This window comes from Lithobates pipiens, unplaced genomic scaffold (genome assembly GCF_037356315.1).
Source record: "Lithobates pipiens isolate NorthernLeopardFrog02 unplaced genomic scaffold, aLitPip1_a1.2 Scaffold_18, whole genome shotgun sequence".
In the NCBI taxonomy this organism is placed as follows: domain Eukaryota; kingdom Metazoa; phylum Chordata; class Amphibia; order Anura; family Ranidae; genus Lithobates; species Lithobates pipiens.
Genome location: NW_027507758.1, coordinates 299,854,750 through 299,870,884, shown reverse-complemented (window position 1 = coordinate 299,870,884; position 16,135 = coordinate 299,854,750). Strand labels below are relative to the sequence as shown.

Genomic DNA, 16,135 nt, shown 5'->3' with positions numbered 1-16,135 from the left:
AGAAGGCAGGCAACAAACATTTTCAAGAAATAAAGAAGGCAATGGCACCCTCATGACAGATTTCCTTTAGGCCTCATGCACACAGACAGGGAGAGGCATAAAAATACTGGCCATAAAAACCTGAGCATTTTCCCACACCCAGGGAGCTGCATGTGTTGCGCACATCCTTGCCTTACAAGTAAATGCCCATTTCAGCCGTACTTTAGTGAACTGGACACAAATGTACCAGCATATATCAGCTCACATATGTACAATGTATTTTTGAATGCTAAAGTTTAGTATTCAGCAATTATATTGTACTCGCATGCATCGGTATAAGTCAATGCCAAAAAGCTTCAGCATTAATGAGAGTACAGCCCAAAGAACCACTGGTGCCACACAGTCTGCCATACAATTGAATGGCTGTTCACGTGGCACTTATGGTTCCCGCTGGTGGGGAAAAACGCCTGGATTTTAACACCCAGCATTTTTATGTTTCTCACCATCTTTGTATATAAGGCCTTAAAATAGATCACATTTGATCCAGTCTGTAATATTTTAGTAGCAGTCCTCTGCTTAAGTCTTAAGTCTGCTTGTAATGTCCTACGGTCTCAATCGTTTGAATTATTAATACATGTATATTACCTCTATTCATGACAATGATGCGATCAACCAAATTTTAAGGAGTGGAGCACAAACAGTTTGTGTGTGGTTGACAATTTTGAAACTGTGAACTGTATTTGTTATCTGTTTTGTGTTCTAGACTAAAATGTAATAAAATAAAAAATAAAAAATAAATTATATTAAAAAAAAAGTAGATATTCAAAATTATCTACATCTAAATGAACAGTTTGTTAAACTAGCTTACCATTTGAAATACTCAGTAAGGCATTTTTTAACGAATTCTCCAATAAATAGATGTAAACCCCTGGTGTCCAGCCCTTGGGCCACTGGCCGAATGGGGCTAACCAGGCTGCCACATGTGGCCTGCTGAACGCAAGGCACCAGGCAATGAAACCCTTCGGCTCCTGCATCACAGCACTACTCACATACAGTATGCTGAATATGTGATGCTGATGTGATAATACACCGGCCGCAGCAATAAATATTCCCAGAATCAGCCTCAGCCCCTGTGCGACCGCACTGGTAGTGTGCCACTAGCAGGCTGTGAGCAGGTTTGCACAAAGCCCCTCAAAGGCTTCACTGCCCTGCAGCAGCTTCCTACCTCTAGCTGTAGGTAAAGTCAGCCTGCTGCAGAGTCCTGACCACATTGATCAGGGTATGAGCATAAAGCCCTGTAGAGGTTGTATCCCATCCTACTATTGGAAAAAGGAAGAAGTGATGGAGAATTTGAAAAAAAAGTGAGTTACATTGTAAGGTAGTTAAATTGATCCAGCTTGGACTAATGTAAGTATGCATATCTTTGGACCACTGTTACAAGCTATCAATCGCTATAGTAATCAACACTACTACAGAGATAGCAACCGTCTTCCAGGTCCTGTGCTGAGTGTCTTCCCTTCTGCATAGTATTGACAAGGGGGTTACTCACTCAGCATTGCCACCTTTCACTGAAACCTTTTATTTTTTTTTTTTAAATGTTTTAAATAAATACAAGGCGTTCTCTGATTGGGTAGGGTGGAGTTGCAGGGCAGTGAGGTCACAATCTCCACCTCGTCCAAGCATAAAATTCAAGGTATTTATTGAAAAAAAATACAAGTTGCTCTGAGAATGGAGGGAGGGCTGAGAAAGCAACCTCCTGTGGTTACTATGTAAAAGGTAAGCCATTCGTCACATGACACAGAATACGGCATAGTTCACATGGGGTGCACTGCACTGTATGCCCATGCAGGGCCACGTTTAACCACACAGGGATGCACAGGTGTTCTAAGCATCCCCATGCAGACAAGTTCCAATGATGTCAATTGAGGCTCAGCAGCTACACAGACATGTCAACAGTGTGTTAATATGATATCCGTGTGGCTGCGGTGCTTGCGTGTGTGTTTGTTCCAGAACTCACACTGTCTGCATTCAGGGATGGGCATCCGCAGCCAGGCGGATGTCCTATTGGGCCATATTGGACCACCTGTGTGTCCCCATCAGGTAAACACAGCCCTGGGTGTACAGTATACCACACCACATGTAAATGAGGCCTATTGCATTGATCACTGTGGTATCATCAACTACATGCTAAATTGATAAAAATAAAAATAAAAAACATATTACACTTACCAGCTCTGTGCAGTGGTTTTGCACATTTCAGCCCCAATCCTCCTAATCTCGGGTTCCCCACCGGCGCTCAAAGCTCCTCTCTCTTGCCCCAAGAGCAAGCAGCAGTCACACACAGTGGCTCGACCTCACCTACTCTCTCTCCTCATTGGCTCACTGGCTGTGATTGGCAGCAGCAGGAGCCAATGGCTGGTTTGAGAGCTCAGGTTAGTATTAGGGGTTGGCTGGGGTGAAGGGGAAGTACACTCAGAAAGTTTTTTACCATCAGGCTGGGTTCACACTATTGTGAATTGAAAGCAGGTTGCTGGGACAGCCTTTTTATTTGTGTGGAGCCAGGTGATCGGGGTTCTGTGCCACCTAAGCATCTGTCTTGGTGGTTGTGTGTTATGTCGCCCCGGGCTGCTAGGCTGGAAGCCTGAGGCCTATCCTGGGGACACCCGGCTGCTAGGCTGCCTGAGGCCTATCCAGGAGCAGGAGAAGCAGTGTAGGATTGGGACTGCAGGATTGGAGTCCAACTGAGTTGAGAAGGTTCAGCCGGACAGGGAACCAGTTGTGGTCAGAGGTAGAAGGGAAGCTGTCGCCACTAAGGGACCGGCCATCTTGTTACCGGAGACTACTGTGAGCAAGCTGAAGCAAGTACCTGAGCAGTCTTCTCACCAGCCAGGAATGGTGAAGAAGCGGAAAAGCATCAGCCAGTGCCAAGCAAAGGACCCAGCAAGTTAGCAGGGATGACGCTTGAGCAGTATACAGCGGGCTAGCTGTGGGAGAGCTCAGGCGATCCAGTGACGACTGGGATCTGGAAGTCTAGTGAGAGACTGAAGCTCATTGAGTGAAGATTTACAGTGGGATACTGTGAAATAAGTAAAAGGACTGTTCTGTGTTACCAAGAGTTATGTACAACTACTTAGTGACTGTTGCAAGACTAGTTGCCATAGGAGACAGCGGTCCTACCTATACAGATGTGTGATCTGGCTGGAGGCCTTCCATCATATAGCTATCTACCTATAGAAGTCTCAGAGTCTGACAATTATCATTGCATTTACTCAAGGGTGTCCTGGCCCTAGCCCGCTCTCCCCCAGTTCCGTTAAGAGACAATAAATCTCTTGTTTGCATTCAAAATGCGACTGGTGTCCATCATTCTTCTTGCATCACATCCACCATGCCTGGTAACGCACTCTACAAGGAAGGCTGTCAGCTCTCCCTAACCCTTGAGGTCACCCAGGATCTTGCTACAGTTGTATTATAAAATTAGAACTTTTCAGACTAGTATTAATTCTGCAGTATGGACGCCCATTTACGTACACATCCAAATACCTTCCAGCTGTCATGTTTGGATGAACTTTTCCTTTTTTTACATTTAGGCCTGGATGGTAGTTGATCAGCCACCTATAAACTAACATGGAATTTCCCATCAGGTCTGCATGAAAAACTGTCAGCTGGCCCTAATCTGGCCACCTGTGTATAATATATTTTAATGTGCAGGGTTTCTTTAAGTGTACATACATGTGAAAGTAATGTAAAACATCTAAAGCTGCAGGTCAGAAAAGTTTTGATTCATATCACATTATGTTTTATAAGGCTAGACATCTAAATTTTGTGATATTTTTCATTTATTTTGTAGTAATCAGGGAGAAATGCTATCACTTTATCTAAGGTCACATTTATTAATGATGCTCTTTGCAGATTTTATAATGAAATAACCGGAACATCATAAATCATCCTGACAAATGTTTTTTACGCTGATCTTTCTAAAATTCAGAGGATTCTACAAATGCATGACAAGTCTGTCATTACTACGTTTTTCATACAATATTCCACAATATTTCCTACAGAAGATGTCCTGAAAATTCACACAACAATGCACACAAAATTAAATTGTAGAAGAAATGTTCCCTAAATTAAACCTGTTACACGTAATATATTTCTCCTGGGAGTTCTAGCCATCAAAAATCCAACACAGAACCCTCCAATCATCCACAAAATTCTTGATTAGAAGAGTGCTGTACAGATACTGCTGCAGCTCGTAATCAAAAAATATGGAGAAAAAAAAAGCACACAAACTAACAAATCCATGCTTGATTATTTTTCTGTGTGCTTTAATTATAAATCTATTGTAAGAAAGAAAACAAGTCCAGAAAGCATGCTTTGAAAGGCAAACCAGGAGTAGGAAATCTAACCTCCCAAAATTCACGTTCAGCTCAGTGATCAGAATTGCTGGTTTGTAGTAGAGGTCTATATTGGGAAATGAATATACCTCCATACAGGTTGTATGTTTCTCCTTGCTTTCAAAAATGTCATCAGTTATCCCAGTTTCCTATCACCTGCCCTTATCGCTGAAAAAAACAATTCATGCAGATGTGTTTTTAAAAAGAAAAAATGTAAATTTTTTATATGATAAAAAAGTGGAGTACTGAACTAACAGCGCTTAGAACAACTGATAGCTCAGGCCTATGACAGGTACTCAACCTACACTATACTATCAAAGGTATTGGGGGCGCCTGCCTTTACAAGCACATAAACTTTAACCTCCCTGGCGGTATGATTAGTTCTGGTTTTAGGTGCTGAAAGCGGTACAATTATTTTGCATGGAAATTTAGCGTTTTATATTGTAGGCCTGCAATTCTTAGGAATAACTCTCTTAAATCTGTTCAAACCAGAGTCTAGCAGACATCCCGGATATGATAAAATTTATAATATCATAAATAATAATAAAAGTTATTCAATAATGTAATCAAATCCAAAAACACTGAAATTTGCTCATTTGCAGAATTGTCGCTGTCATTAGATTTAGTGTTTGATGACAAATTTCCCCACAAATCGCTATCGCTCAATTCTGCAAGTGATTATAATTTAATATCGCTGTTTTCTAGTTGGTCTAAAATCACTTTTGACATAAAGGGACACTTTTTGGTTGCTGTGGGCAATCTCCAAACTCCAGGCAGAAAAAACTGTATTTATAATATAAAAGTGCATGCAGGGCACTGGACTAGGGATAAAGGGGGTGTGTAATCTTTTTATACAGTACTGTAATCTGTAAGATTACAGTACTGTGTGTGTTTTGTGTGTTTTTACTTTTTTGAATTTGGCGCCGATCTCTGCTCCCGTGTGCCATAACTTCGCAGGGAACGGAGCTCGGCGGCACTCGGGCACTGTCTGAATCTAGAGGAGGACAGCTCGATCACACAGCACGGAGGACATCGCTGGATCCAGGGGACAAGGTAAGTAAGTCTCCCTGTATCCAGCGATGCGATCCAGAGTCTGGCTCGGGGTTACCGCTTATGGCACTGAAATCCCAACCTGAGCCAGACTCAGGATCACCGCTAGGGAGGTTAATAGCATCCCAGTCTTTAAGGCTGTATTGACACCTATGCATTTTTAGTGCTTTTCGCATTTTGCAGATTTGCACTACAGCCCATTCAACATGGTTTCCTATGGAACACGTTCTGTAGTACAAATCTGCAAAATGCAAAAAAGCACTAAAAATGCATAGGTGCCAATCCAGCCTTAGTCCGTAGGGTTCAATATTGAGTTGGCCCACCCTTTGTAGTTATAACAGCTTCAACTCTTCTAGGAAGGCTGTCCACAAGGTTTAGGATCGTGTCTATGGGAATGTTTGTGCACTGGTCCAAATCATTTGGTGGAGGGGAGATTATGGTGTGGGGTTGTTTTTCAGAGGTTGGGCTTGGCCCCTTAGTTCCAGTGAAGGGAACTCTTAAGGCGTCAGTATACTAAGACATTTTGGACAATTTCATGCTCCCAAATTTATGGGAACAGTTTGAGGATGGTCCCTTTCTGTTCCAACATGACTGTGCAACAGTGCACAATGCAAAGTCCATAAAGACAGGGATGAACGAGTTTGGGGTGGAGGAACTTGACTGACCTCAACCTGATAGAACACGTTTGGGATGAATTAGAGCAGACTGTGAGCCAGGTCTTCTCATCCAACATCAGTGCCTGACCTCACAAATGTGCTTCTGGAAAAATGGTCAAACAATCCCATAGACACAGTCTTAAACCTTGTGAGCAGCCTTCCCAGAAGAGTTGAAGCTGTTATAGCTACAAAGGGTGGGCCAACCCAATATTGAACCCTACGGACTAAGACTGGGGTGCCATTAAAGTTCATGTGCGTGTAAAGGAAGGTGCCCCAATACTTTTGACAATACAGTATATATTATTGTCACCTGGACTATCTGGGTCATTTTCTTGGATACTCCATGATTTAAAGCTAATATTTCATGAATTCTCCTATCAAAGTAGAATATTTGATGGCACCCCTCCCATGACCCAGATATCCAATACCCCCCCACTCCTTAGTTAATATCATTTATCTATTCCTCCTCTCCTTCCTCTTGAACTCATTCTCTTTTTAGTATTCTTTTAATCTTCCTTCCATGACTGCACACTTATTGCAAAAAGCTTTTACAACTAAGAATATCCAAAATATGTGTGGCCTGCCTCATATACAGCCAAAGGTCCACTTCAATTAACCATCTCTGCTACAGGATTACAACCATGAAGAGTCCAAGGTATCAGACCTTCAGGATAGAATCAGTTATCCACTAGGTACCTGCATGGAGGAACTCAGCTATGAGGAAAGATTAGAGGAACTGAATTTATTCTTGAGAAGAGGAGATTAAGGGGGGATATGATCACCATGTACAAATGTATAAGGGGTCCATAACTTGGTGTTAAGTTATTCACTTTACGGTCAACAGTGAGGACACGGAGGCACTCCGTACGTCTAGAGGAAAATAGATTTCATCTCCAAATACGGAAAGGTTTCTTCACAGTAAGAGCTGTGAAAACGTGAAATAAACTCCCTCCAGAGGTGGTTCTGGCCTGCTCATTAGATTGTTTTAAGAAAGGCCTGGATTCTTTCCTAAATGTGCATAATATAGCTGGGTACTAACAATTATAGGTTAAGTTGATCTAGGGAAAATCTGATTGCCTCTCTGGGATCAGGAAGGATTTTTTTCCCCTGCTGTAGCAAATTGGGTCATATTTTGCTGGTGTTTTTTTCGTCTTCCTCTGGATCAACTGTTGGTATAGGATTGGGTATATGGGATTGTATGATTTTTTTTTATGGTTGAACTAGATGGACTTGTGTCTTTTTTCAACCTAACAATGTAACTATGTAACTATGAATGGGGTGTTGTCATTTACGGACTCACTTACTGCTGACATTTTGTATTGTAACTTACAATATGTCTCTGACAATGTCCCAGTATATTGAAATATTTTCTGTGAATATCTTAACATAAATAAATCTTTAAAATATATAAAAAGTATATTTTCTAACACCAACTAGTGTAAGTACTAGGGCCGAAACAACTAATTGATTAATCAACACTAATCGATTATGAAAATAGTTGTCAACTATTTTCATAATCGATTAATCAGTCAGCCGATTAGTTGGCCTGCATACAGAATGCATTATTTGTTTACATATAAGGAAATACAGTGCAGCACACATACAACTCAGTACACCATCCATACATGTCAATAAGTGCCTGAGAGCTTGTGAATGTGTGAGGAGCAATGCCTCTGGGACATGTAGTCCTGGGCAGGAAGTGAATGGTTCTAAAGGCAGAAGTTGTTGTTTTTTTTACCTTGCTATAAGGGCACTCTATATTATACTGTACACTGTATGAAAATGCCTTTTACCAAGAAGTTTTCTATTGTGCTCCTTAGTTTTCACCCACAGTGATGGGAAAATTCAAACATCGATTTTACCCCACTAACGATTAGAAAATCAAACAAACACTCTTAAATTTTTATTTTTATTTTTTTAAGGACATTGTTTTTGTATGGCTGGCATAAGTGACAGCAAGCTCAGGTAGCTTTTATCACCTGCCTATGACAAGGGAGTCTGTCATACATATTATATTACAGTTCTGTCTGAAAAACAGACTTACATTTTTTTTTTTCTTTAAATAAAAAATTTGAACTCTGACAGACATTATTTGCTGTTTTATCTATGTACTTACATATCAAAGTATAGTGTTGTACAAATGCAGCATAATATTTGTTAAAAACAGCAAGGCAGATCAGGTAAGATGGATTGCTTCCCAGTATCCAAAGCTCCCAGTGAGTGAATATGGGAGAAACACTGAGGCAAAAATGCGCTTAGGGCTTAGCACTTTTTCGCCTCAGTGTTTCTCCCAGATTCACTCAGCGGAACCTTTCTGGGGATCTCCAGGACCCCCCCTTCCTATTGGCAGTAAAAAAAAAATAAAAAAAAATGACATTCTAGAACTTTGCTCAATACCATCCATACATGGGAGCCTTGGATATTGGGAAGCCATCCATCATACCTGATCCGCCTTGCTGTTTTTTACGAATATTATACTGCATTTGTACATTACTATACTTTGATATGTAAGTACATAGATAAAACAGCAAATAATGTCTGTAATTATTTTCATGTCCTAATACCCTGTCATTTGTATCCTCCATCAGAATTACGTTCAATGCTTTATATTCACCCCTGAGTAAGGAGACTCCCAGCACTCCAAAACGCGTAGGGTGATAAGCTCTATAGCCAATTGTATCTTGTATAGGTGATAAGCTTACTAGCTAATTGTACTGTGTCTTCTACTATGTTGTTCTTAAATGACCTTTTATGACATGATTCTATATCAATGTAATGAATAAATAAAATTGTTCTTTTTCTATTTGAATGTTTTGTACGTGCCTTCAAAATCCACCACTAGGGGTCCCTCTTTTTTAGCTTTCTATTATCAGATGTGGCACAACAAATTTGCAAAGCTCTGCCGTTCTATATATATATCTTTTTTTTTAAAACCTTCAATGTGCAGCTCCCCTCTCAGGCCCCCCGATACTTACCTAAGCCCCATCTCAATCCAGTGATGTGCACAAGACCTAAGGCCATTGGCTCCCTCTGCTGTCAATCAGACAGTGAGGCGGGAGCAGGGGGTGGGGCTGAGCCATGACCCATGTCTTGTGGACGCAGAAAGCAGGCTCAGGAGCGAGCACACATGAGTGTCCCCACAGAAACCACCTTGCTATGGGGGCACTCGGAAAATGGGAGGGGCCAGAGCACCGGTGTTGGACCCACGAAGAGGAGGATCGGGGCTGCTCTGTGCAAAAAAAAACACTGCACAGAGCAGGTAAGTATAACATGTTGTTATTTTATATAAATATATATTTTTCCTTTACAACAGGATGGATTTGATTTAAATTACTAGTAAAAAGGCTTGATTTAAATCCACTTGATTTAAATTATAATTTTTAAGAACAACTGTCATCTCTGTCCTGCAGCTACTCTGACCTGCTGTTGACTCACCATTCACTTGTGGCGGTAACACAATAAGGTGAGGGACGCGGCGGCAGCAGGTGAGTGCATGCGCGCTAACAGCCACTGCCATGATGGATCTGAAATGACAGGTTCTCTTTAAATGTAAGCACTTATTTTACCAGCCCTCTGTATTATCGATGCTTTGCTGAGCTTCTTTGCACTGTATGCTTTGGTGGATAACATACATGTACCCAAACAAAATCGACATCCTTTTTTCCCCACAAATAGAGCTTTCTTTTGGTGGTATTTGATTGCCTCTGTGGTTTTTATTTGTTGCGCTATAAACAAAAGAAGAGTGATAATTTTAAAAAAAAAACACATTGGGGTTTATTTACTAAAGGCAAATCCACTTTGCACTTCAAGTGCACTTGGAAGTGCAGCCGCTGTAGATCCGAGGGGGACATGTAAGAAAAATAAAAAACAGAATTTTTGCTTGCACATGATTGGATGATAAAATCAGCAGAGCTTCCCCTCATTTCAGATCTTTTCTTTAGATCTACAGTGACTGCACTTCCAAGTGCACTTCCAGTGCAAAGTGGATTAGCCTTTAGTAAATCAACCCCTATAACTTTTACTTTTTGCTATAATAAATATGCCAAATTAAAAAAAACAATGTTTTTCCTCAGTTTAGGCCAATATGTATTCTTCTACATATTTTTGGTAAAAAAAAAACGAAACAAAATCACAATAAGTGTATATTGATTGGTTTGCGCAAAAGTTATAGCATCTACAAAATTTGGGATAGATTTATGGCATTTTTATTATTATGTTTTTTTTACTAGTAATGGTGGTGATTTGTGATTTTTATTGGGACTGCGATATTGCGGCGGACAAATTGGACTCTTTTACCACATTTTTTGGACCATTGACAATTATACAGCGATCAGTGCTATAAAAATGCACTGATTACTGTATAAATGTCATTGGCAGGGAAGGGAACACCAGAGGGCGATCAAGGGGTTAACTGTGTTCCCTAGGGGTGTTCTAACTGTAGGGGGGATGGGACTGACTAGGAGAAAAGAGAGATCGGTGTTCCTACTTTGTAGGAACACACAATCTGTCTGCTCTCCCCTGAGAGAACCAGGATGTTTACACACACAGATCCCGGTTCTCGCTCTGTCATGAACGATCACGAGTGTCCGGCGGTCATCGCGCCCGCTGGACACTCGCATCGGCTCCTAGATAATACATTGGTTTGTCTGCCTGGATGTTAGAGAAACATGGCCTGCTTTGGGTATATGTGAATCTAAGTTTGGTAATAATAACACATTACATAATTTAAAATTGCCTGAGATGGAGAGAAAAAAAATATGAAATATTTAAAAATATTTAATTAAAATAGTTTCTGGCTAAAATGGCCAGTTCAGGTATTAACACAAAAATTGCATCTGCAAAAATAAAGTTACGAATTTACATTTTCTAATTTTTTTGTACTGCATGTTCTGCTTGAGGACAAAGGAAATTTGTTTTTTAAGTTGTGCTGGCTCGGGAACTTTACGGAAAAAAGTAAAATCAAGATCGGCATGTGTTTAAATCATTTTAAAGGCTGAAGCACCAGACTGTAAAGAGTAACATAGCACATAAATGTTAAAGCGAGCAAAGATTTCGGAACCACAACATGAGCGCAGTCTATGATTCCTCAGATGTCTTATCAATATTTACAACAAACTTTGGTGAACTGATTTAAGGATGAAATTGATTTTAATCATCAGTGTGATATGCATTATAGACTAATTCTATAATTCTATCATTATAGACTGCATTGGCCTTCTTCTATCATTGTTGATTGCATTTATCTTCTTCTATCGCTAGATTGTATTTATCTTCTATCATAATATTTTTGCATTTATCTTCTATCTTAAATTGCATTTATCTTCTATTATCATTATAGATTATAGATTTAATGTATTTTCTTCTATCATTATAGAATATAGATTTAATTTATCTTCTTATATCATTATAGATTATAGATTCCATGTATCTTCTTCTATCATTATAGATTACATTTATCTTCTTCTATCATTATAGATTCCATGTATCTTCTTCTACCATTATAGATTTAATTTATCTTCTTCTATCATTATAGATTATAGATTCCATTTATCTTCTTCTATCATTATAGATTACATTTATCTTCTTCTATCATAGATTCCATGTATCTTCTTCTACCATTATAGATTTAATTTATCTTCTTCTATCATTATAGATTATAGATTCCATTTATCGTCTTCTATCATTAAAGATTCCATTTATCTTCTTCTATCATTATAGATTATAAATTTCATTTATCTTCTTCTATCATTATAGATTATAGATTCCATTTATCTTCTTCTATCATTATAGATTCCATTTATCTTCTATCATTTTATAGCGTGTTTCACTTTCAAGGGCTAGCATGCAATGCTTCATCTTGCAAATGAATGAACTATTGTATATATTGCCTTGCAGGCTGTATATCAATTTACAAGGCGAATGAGGAAGAAGCAGGGTGTGATGACAAGACGCTGCCTCTCAAGCTATTCTAAATACAGCAACAGCATGCACACCGCATGGGACATTTGGAAATATTACTTTCAGTTATATCATTAGGTGCATCCATCCAGCTAGTACACAAAGGTAACATATAACAGTATGGTCTCTGATCACAGGCCAGACATTACTCTTATGGCATCCAGCAAACTATACAGTGTACACAGCCAAGGCTTCCATACCCCACTATCCACTGTTCTAAAATCAGATCAATTCTAACCACTATACAGTCAATATCTTCTTCATGATGGATTAAAGAGACAAGGCATTATTAGTAGCCTAAATAAGCCTGTGATTATGAATGATCACCCGGGTATCATTGGGTAAATGTATGCATGGCATTACCCAGGAAAGTCCTACTTGTGTATTGCATGCACACAATGCAAAACACATTTATTTATAGGCTGCCAGTGCTGCAGAGCAGGCTGCTGATCATCTAGGGTTATATGTCACCAGGGACTGGGGGATTTCCTGAGATAGCAATCCCAGCATACACTCTAGGGATCCCTTGAAGAAATACCTGTCACTCCCTATACACAACAAGAGAGCTGATCTTCACTTACTTCATCCCTGCTGCTTTCACCTATGTCAGATGAAATATAATCATCTGATCACTTCCCACTCTCCTCTTACTGCTCTGCCTGCTGGTCAGTGAATGGCAGCCCACCCGTCATCGCCCCACAGATACATGAGCAACGTGTCTGCGATCTGATCACACTTAGCGCCGATCGGAAGACCATTAGTGGTGATTTGATATTAGATGACCATTACTGATGATCTGACACTCATTGCTGATCTCACACATAGAGGCCATCTGATGACACATACAGGCGATCTGATGACACATGCAGGAGATCTGACACTTATAGGGGATCTCATGACACATACAGGCGATCTGACACGTATAGGCGATCTGACACTTATAGGCGATCTGATAACACATACAGGCAATCTGACACTTGTAGGCGATTTGATGACACATACAGGCGATCTAACACTTATAGGCGATCTGATGACACATACAGGCGATCTGACACTTATAGGCGATCTGATGACACTTACTGGCGATGTGCCACTTGCTGCCGATCTGATGACTTTGATGGGAAGTTTAGCAGAGCCATGTGTGATCCCAGTGACCGCTGTCCTCTTACCTGTGTGTGCAGATCGTCCGTCCCGGGAAAGTTTGCCGAGCTGATCGGTGACCGGGGGATGGGTAGGTGGGTTGGGGGGGTGACTAAAATAGTGAGAAAGAAGGGAGAAGGTTGCAGCCGTGCACCCGCCGAGCAACTCCCCTTCCCAGCACAGCCTGCACCGCTCCGAGTGCTGGAGACACGCCGGGGGCGGGGCCACACTGACAGCTGGAGGCAGGAGGAGGAGGAGGGGAGGGGCCGAGTATGTGGAAAGTACAGTATGGGATACCTGCTCCTGCTACTCTGCAATATACTGCCAGCCAGGGAATACAGGCATCAGACATTACCATACCGACCGAGAAATGTCCTTTCCTCTAAATGGAAGAACTCATCTGTTAAAGGAGTTATCCAAACACTCCTGGGTAGGTCACTAAAACAGCAAAAGACCAAATGATCCATCCAACCTGACAATTTATAGTGTTTTTTTCATTTTTTTGGGGTAGATCTGTGTTGATCTCAAATCCCAAGATGGTTAAAGGCATGAATCCAGGGAAAAACTAAAAGTGGGGCTGAATTCACTATATCTGGTCTCCCACAGTACACAGAACATGGAAATGCAATTATTTTAGTAAATATAAACTGATAAATACTTTTTCCCATCAGCAGTATATAGGCATACCCAGGGGCGACTGACCATTCAGCACTGCCCAAGGGCCCCAGGCCAATAGAGGACCCCATCAGGGTGGCCAGCCTCAGTAAAACCAGGGACATTATGTAAAAATCTGTGTTTTTTTTTACATCTGTCTCTAAAATGTCCCTTACTGACATCCTTTTGGTAAAAATCCTGAGATTATAGCTGCCCGGCCTCTCCAGTACCTTCTCAGCCAATAGAAACATGTCTGTGTATACTGTGTGATTTTTTTTTACTGTGTTTGTGTATACTGTGTGGCCCCATAATCTCTGATTGCCTGGGGGCCCCATAATCTCCTATTGCCCGTGGGCCCCATGAGTTGTCAGTCTGCCCCTGGGCATAGCCCTCTTTTAAGTACACATTGGGGTTTATTTACTAAAGCTGGAATGTGCAAAATCAGTCTCACTTCTGCACATAAACCAATGAGCTTCTAACCCCAGCTTGTTCAATTAAGCTTTGGTAATAAAACCTGGAAGTTCATTGGTTTCTATGTAGAAGTGAGCCTGATTTTGCACTTTCCAGCTTTAGTAAATAAACCCCATTGTGTACTTAAAAGTGGGGTATGCCTGTATATCTGTCTTGAAACTTGTAGGAAGAGTTTTCATTCTCCTCCGATTGTCCCATCAGGCTGCAGGACTCCTGATCATCTGTCTGGACAGTGCTGATTGGCCCTGTGCTGATCACATGCACCTTCCCCAGAAAAACTCTCTAGCAATACATACCAAACTGAGCATGTGCAGCCTGACTCCAAAGGCTCTGGCCTGGCTTATCCGGACTTGTCCAGGGGGACAGTGCAGGGAGGGGAGGATCTGTGCATACAAGATCAAGCAGCATTTTTACACAATGCAGAGAATTAACCCCCTAGGTTTCACAGTGAGTATAACAAGCATGCTTTACTGCATACACAGAATGATTTTACTATTGTGGATTTAGTAACGTGTTAAAACCAAAAACAAAACTTTAATATATTGCAGCTTACAAGATGTGCTTTTTTTTTTTGCCTGGCCAGCAACATGCTTCCTGTCTTTGTAAACAATCACTTTGTAAAACAACCTATTCAGTTTAAAATAAAAATGAAAGGCAAAACATTTTTATATAGAGATAAAAAAAACATTACAAATACCTTTTTTCCTTTTTTCTTTTTATAAGTGATCATATTCCCTCTGTTCTTAGCTGCATAAGAGCTGGGGGAGGAGAAGCAACAGTACACTGAGCTTCCCAGTCAATAGCTTTGCAGTGTGCAGCGGGGTGTGTCTGATCATTGGAGGAGAGCATACTGAGTTCCCAGCATAGCTAGAGGACTGACCACTGTGTGCTCTGCTGCCTAGTGTGGTCAGTTTTTAATAGTAACGCAAAAGGACTGTCAGGAACACCAGGGATTTCACATAAAGGAAGCAAAACAAAGAGAACAGGATACATTCTCATTAAAGTTCATGGTACAGCAGGCACATATCAGGAATATGAAGTGTTGGGGTAACAGATCCTTTAACTAGCAAATGAAAGCTGACCTCCAGCTAACACATTATAAGTAGAGATGGGCCAAACATCCCCCCCCCCCCCCGGTTCAGATTTGCACCAGAACTCCCGAACATGGAAAAAGTTTGAACCCAAACCGCAAACCATATTAAAGTCTAAGGGACCCGAACTTGAAAAATCAAAAGTCCCCCAATTTGAAGGCTTATATGCAAGTTATTGGACATAAAAAGGGTATGAGGGCCTACTCACGGAACACGTGTCACTATTTATATTGCATTTTTTCATATGTTATTTTTGATATTGATCATTATTTGCTTAGCGCTGCGCATTTTCCATATATATTACTGCCCTGGGGAACATGTACAGTGAGGGAAAAAAGTATTTGATCCCCTGCTGATTTTGTACATTTGCCCACTGACAAAGAAATGGTCAGTCTATAATTGTAATGGTAGGTTTATTTTAACAGTGATAAACAGAATACCAACAAAAATATCTAGAAAAACGCATTTCAAAATAGTTATAAATTGATTCGCATTTTACCCACTTAAGCCCCGGACCAATTGTCAGCCTAAGGACCAGAGGTCTTTTTACAATTTCGCACTGCACTGCTTTAACTGGTAATTGCGCGATCATGCAATGTTGTACCCAAACGAAATTTGCGTCCTTTTCTTCCCACAAATAGAGCTTTCTTTTGATGGTATTTGATTGCCTCTGCGATATTTATTTTTTACGATATAAAAGGAAAAAGACTGAATTTTTTTTAAAAAAAAATATATTTTCTACTTT

At 40.5% G+C, this 16,135-nt stretch overlaps 1 protein-coding gene across 2 annotated transcripts in view; it reads right to left on the bottom strand.

Moving 5' to 3' along the window:
- POPDC3 (popeye domain cAMP effector 3) overlaps nucleotides 1–13,393 on the bottom strand; it is a 112,778-nt gene extending 99,385 nt beyond the window's left edge. Inside the window, exon 1 of one of the 2 annotated variants that reach the window (XM_077487185.1) lies at nucleotides 13,115–13,393. The gene's annotated coding sequence lies outside the window, so the exon portion shown is untranslated. The remainder of the gene's footprint in view (nucleotides 1–13,114) is intronic. The other variant, XM_077487184.1, reaches the window with a different exon arrangement.
- Between the last annotated feature and the right edge of the window lie 2,742 nt (nucleotides 13,394–16,135).